This window comes from Bos indicus, chromosome 13, assembly GCF_029378745.1.
Source record: "Bos indicus isolate NIAB-ARS_2022 breed Sahiwal x Tharparkar chromosome 13, NIAB-ARS_B.indTharparkar_mat_pri_1.0, whole genome shotgun sequence".
Lineage (NCBI taxonomy): Eukaryota > Metazoa > Chordata > Mammalia > Artiodactyla > Bovidae > Bos > Bos indicus.
Genome location: NC_091772.1, coordinates 63,346,938 through 63,352,937, shown reverse-complemented (window position 1 = coordinate 63,352,937; position 6,000 = coordinate 63,346,938).

Genomic DNA, 6,000 nt, shown 5'->3' with positions numbered 1-6,000 from the left:
CAGGAAGGAGGCACAGCACCGCCTCTTTACAGGAAGAACAGCGCCCACGTCCAAGGCTGGGAGGCATTGTTAGCGGCTGTCTTTTGTCCCACTTTTGGAAAGAAATTCTGGACCTCTTCTTTCAGGTGCCAGAGTTTATAGTCACTTTATCTAGAGCTTAGGTAGGGGACAGATGGGAGAAGATGGATGATTTGTGATGCATATGGGAGAGGACCAATGTTTGTAGGGAAAAATCTAGAGTGGTCAAGAACTGCCTAGGCCATCAAAAGGCGGGGGTGGGGGGATGGGGGGCTGTGCACAGTTGAAGAGAATATAGAGCCATGGCAACAGTAGGAGGGTCAAGGCTGAGGTTTTCAGGACCAGGCCCTGGATGGTGGAGGAATTCTCCTTACATGTGTCAGAGGTGAGCTGGTGTCTGTCATGTCAGAATCAACATCCACAATCTGATTTTAGTTGGGGGAGGGGAGAAGCAGCATTTGGGGGCTTTGGGCCCCCCTATTCTGACCTGTCACAGGACTCACCCTTCCCAAGGATGGCTCTGGTCCACTAACCATCCCTAGCCCCCAACTCCCCCCCTGACATCATTTCTGAGCCCAACTCCCCCGTGATGTAAGGACAAGATACTTCCTAAAGTTTCAGTTGACCTCAGTCATAGAATAAAGACATCTGTCCAGTCTCTCCTGCTAATAAATATTTGACCAGCCGTTTGTTCATTTTTCTTACTCTCTGCGACAGAGATTAATTGTTATTTTACATTACACTCAACTTCTATTAGTTTAGGATTTACTTCCTCAGTGATAGTGCTGGCATTGGGCTTGAATAAAACACTTTAACCTAGACAAGCTCATTAAATTTTTGAAGGTGAGTGGACAGAGGGGAGGGAGAATCTGGTCTGGTTTTGCAGTTTTGAGGGTATCAATTTAAATCCACCTGGGGAGGAACGTAAGTCCTTAGAGCTTTCATCACACGAAAAAAATCTTTTGTTTATCTTTTCCATTAAAAAATCTACATGAGGTAATGAATGTGAACTAAACTTGTTGTGGCAATCATTTCACAATATATGTTAATTAAATCATTATGCTCTACACCTTAAAATTATACAGTGCCTTACATGAATTATGTCTTGGAAAACTGGGAAAAATTTTTTTGAAATACATAATGATTCAAGAAAGTTGATGGTAAAAATAACAACACTTAAAACTTAAAATACTAGAGCATCTATAGTCAATATGATAAGATATGAATGAAAGTGTCATTTACATAAAAATAATTGATTTTGATGGAAATAACTTCAGTGAATTAAAAGCAAAAGTGGATAAACTAGATTTTTCTTCACTCTGCTATCTTAAAAAAATTGACCAAGGAATTAAAAAGTCTTATTATTACCTCTGAAAAATAAGTTCTCAAAAAATATTTTTACTCTTTCATATATTTCTGATTTCAAGGATTTAATAGGCAGAGATTCAGACTATTTTTGCAGTTAAAAAAATAGCTGAACCAAAGTCTCAGGTTAAATGACTGAGACGAAATAGCAAGGTCAAAATAGAAGAGCAAAAAGAAAAAAATAGAGTAAAAGTTGCAAGACTAAATTTTCCTCTGTTCATTTCTTTGCATTTGTACTTTTTCAATAAAAATACTTTTTACTGATGTCAAAAAAAAAAAAGTAAATAAATCCATCTAGGGAGTGTCAAGTAGGGTAGAGGCCAGGACATACTGGATGGTGAAGAATGGAAGCCACTTTGAAGGACAATCCTGCTCGGTCCTTTTAGCCTCAGGTCACCAGAACCAGCCCTTTCTTAGAGGTACCCCACTTCCAAGTTGGCTTCTGACGTCCTCAAAGTGTTCACAGGCTTGGTCCCACACAGCTCATCCTGCCCCAAATAGGACTCCATTGCCCACTCTATCATCCTACTTTCTGCCCATTGAATCATATTTTTCAGGGTCTGATGTTATTCTTTGGACCTGATACTATACCCTGGTGAGAGCTGTGAAGTTTCTTCACCTATAAACAGGAGATGTAATGCCAATGGTCCCATTCACCATCAGAGTCACTGTATTTATTACGCTCTCCCTGACCCAAGGCCCAGATCCTGCGCTTGAGACTTCCCTCATCGCCTGGGGCACACTTCCTTTGTGGCTCTATATTGAGAACCCCTCAAGCACAGAAGCCAACTGCTCCCACCCACTTCTTTCAGATTCCAGACCCTACCCCTACTAGCTTCTATCCCTCTCTCTCTCCCTCTGCATGCAATGCAGTATAAACCCCACATACTCATCCCACCAAATGTTGAGAAGTCTAATGAATTTCTATGAAAGTGAAGTGAAAAGTATCAGTCACTCAGTCATGTCCGACTCTTTGTGCCCTGTGGACTGTAGCCCACCAGGTTCCTCAGTCCATGGGATTCACCAGGCAACCCACCAATACCCAATGGTGGGTTGCCATTCCCTCTCCAGGGGATCTTCCCAACCCAGGGATTGAACCTGGATCTCCAGCATTGCAAGCGGATTCTTTGCCATCTGAGCCACCAGGGAGAAGGCCAGTGAATTTCTAAAGGCAGGTCCTAAGCCAAGGGGAAAATATGGGAACTGGTCTTTTCATTTTAAAGATCAAAAACTAAGCACCGCCCTAACATCAGCTTTTAACTGTGCTAGAAAAAGTGCTCTTGTTGAAGACAAGTTACCAGTGCACACTCCCTTCACTGTTATGGCCATTTTTTCTGTGTCTCTTTATGTAATTTCTTTCAGGAATTTCAACTGGACTTATCCGAGTCAACCAGAAAAGTTGTGACCATGTTTTATCTCAGAAGGAAAGGGTGCAGGAATCTTGATTCCTGATCCTCCATGTAGCTTCTGGCTCACATGCAAGTTTGCCAAATTCATCCCCAGCTTCAGCTCTGAAAATCAAGGGTCTACTTGGAGGCACATGTTGATGAAGCCATGGAACATACCCTGTGACACCTTTCCCAGGGGCAATAGGTATCAATTCTCCATATTATTGCACATTTCAGAGGGAAGTTTCCAGAAGAGTTCAAGAGAATCTGCTGCATCTGGATAGGGAAATGGCTAAATCATTTTGTGTTCCAGAACACCCAATGTCCTAATTTACAAGGACAGTAAGGAGATCAAACCAGTCAAATCTAAAGGAAATCAACCCTGAATATTCATTGGAAGGACTGATGCTGAAACTGAAGCTCCAATACTTTGACCACCTGGTATGAAGAGGAAAAGATTCTGATGCTGGGAAAGGTTGAGGGCAAGAGGAGAAGGGGCCACAAGAGGATGAGGTGGTTGGATGACATCACCGACTCAATGGACATGATTTTGAGCAAACTCTGGGAGACAGTGACGGACAGGGAAGCCTGGTGTGCTGCAGTTTATGGGGTCACAAAGTGCTGGACATGACTTAGCGAATGAGCAACAGCAACTTGGAGAGCTATGGGCGAGAAATCCAGGACAGCGCTCCCAGGGACGAAACTAGAGCCTATAAAGCACAGGAACACTTTCCCTCTCTTAGGACCCAATCTTTCTCTCTCCCCAGCTTCCTCTGCTTCTTTTCCCACATTAAGTCTGCATGCCACCTAACTTTGTTTGGGTTCCCTCAGAAGCAGACCTGGAGACACAGATTCAAATGCAGTTAGTTTATTTAGGAGTTGATCCCTGAAAATACTGATCAGTGAGTGGGACAGGCCAAGGAAAGGAATGGTGCCAGTTACCACTGAGCCTTCCAAAGAGCACCAGAGACAGTGTAGAACATGGGTCAGAGTTATCCCAGGGACAGGGGCTTCCCAGATGGCGCTAGTGGTAAAGAATCTGCCTGCCAACACAAGAGATGCAAGACACATGGGTTCGATCTCTGGGTCAGGAAGATGCCCTGGAGAAGGAGATGTCAACCCACTCCAGCATTCTTGCTTGGAAAATTCTATGGACAGAGGAGCATGGCAGGCTACAGTCTATGGGGTTGCCAAGGGTTGGACACAACTGAGCGTATACACACACACACACAGAATTATCCCACCCAATGGGTTAGAGAGCTGGGATACTCATTCCCCCTCCCTGCGACTTCCATCAGTCGTTGATGGAGGGAGGGCTGCTCCCCGGGTATTAACCCTCTTTAATGTTTAGTCGCAAATGTTGTGTCCGATTCTTTTGTGACCCCATGGAGTGTAGCCTGCCAGGGCTCTGTCCAAGGGATTTTCCAGGCAAGAATACTGGAGTGGGTCGCCATTTCCTACTCCAGGGGATCTTACCAACCCAGGGACTGAACCCACATCTCTTGTGTATCCTGCAATGCAGGCAGATTCTTTAACGCTGTGCCACCACTAACCCTCTAACACTCTAGCGTTCTTTGTGTGCAGGTGACTGTGCCCCCAGCGGAAAGTGGATAGATTAAAGTCCTCAGGTGGAAGATGGCAGGTCCCAGGTGTTTTTAGTAAACGGTGTTCAGAGTGTCCAGCAGAGGGCCTCACAGTTACGGGTGGTGCATTGGCCCTGGCTGCCTCCTTACCCCAGCCCAGATGCTGTACAAGTTTTCATCACTAGTTCTTGCCCTTTGCTTTTTTTTTTTTTTTTTTTTTTTGGCCACAGCACACAGGATCTTCCCCAATGAGGGATCAAACCTGTGTCCCCTGAAGTGGAAGCAGAAGTCTTAACCACTGGGCTGCCAGGAAAGTCTGTTCTTCCCCTTTTGTTATGGGCTGAATGATGTCTTCCCACAATTGGTATGTTGCAGCCTAACCCCCAGTACCTCCAAAAGACACTATTTGAAGAAATGGTCTTTAAAGAGGTGATTAAGTTAAAAGGAGGCTTTTAGGGTGAGCCCTAATCCAATCTGATTGCCATCCTTACTAGAAGGGGACATTGGACACGCAGAGAGACTCCAGGGATGCTCACACACAGAGAAAAGACCATATGAGGACGCAGGGAGGAGGCAACTATCTACAAACCAACTATCTGCAAACCAAGGAGCTAAAATCTCAGCAGGAACCAACCCTGCTAGTACCTTGATCTTAGACTTTTAGCCACCAGAATCTTGAGAAGTAAATTTCTGTTGGTTGAACTACCTGGTCTGTGGTACTTTGTTATGGCAGCTGTAGTAAAGTAATACACCCTTCCAAGGATCTGTTTCTCCATCCCCAGTTGGCCCAGCCAAGTTGCCTCTGGTTGACCCAGCTCATCTTTTTGAGCCAGGCCATGTGCAGGGCATCACCAGCTTGATGGACGTGAGTTGGAGCAAGCTCTGGGAATTGGTGAAGGGCAGGGAAGCTTGGTGTGCTGCAGTCCATGGGGTAGCAGAGAGTTAGACATGACTGAGCTACTGAACTGTCTGATGGGTCAGAAATGACTGAAACATCCCTGGGTCAGGTGTCCATCTGAGTCCATCTAGTCATTAGGGGGAGCAGGATTGCACAGCAAGGACTGTGAATGAGAAAGGGAACATCATTGGAGGAGGCACCAGATGTGCCTTGGCCTTCTGGAATGGCGCTAGGCTGGTGTGGCCAGTCATCCACATACTTGCTTTAATCTGGGTCATCTTCAAACTACTGTGTCTTTGTCCTAGAAAAAGAACATTGGGGAAAATAAATCAACAGAAGGCTGAGCATCTAGACACTGCCTCGGACAACCCAAACCTCAGATCACAGGTTGGCTAGTTTCTTGGCATGGAGATTGTGACTGTGAAAGCCTGCAGCCCTGTCCACCGGGGCCGAATCAGAAGCTAAGAGGCGCAGCTCGCCTTGTCTGGAAACCAGCAGGATGCGAGGCTGACAGTTAATTAGATTAATTAGGAAACCATGCCTTAAAATGTAATGTTGTTTTCATGAGCTCTTAAAGCCGATCAAAATGTTTGCTGAGCTTTATGGCTGGTAATTAACAGCCTTGTAAAAATACACAAGGAAACAAGGAGATGTCAGGGAGCTAATGAATGTGACAGCTGCCAGACACACAGACCAAGCCTGGTTCCAGCCTTAACATCAGCTGCTTTGAATCCCGACGCTGCTTCAG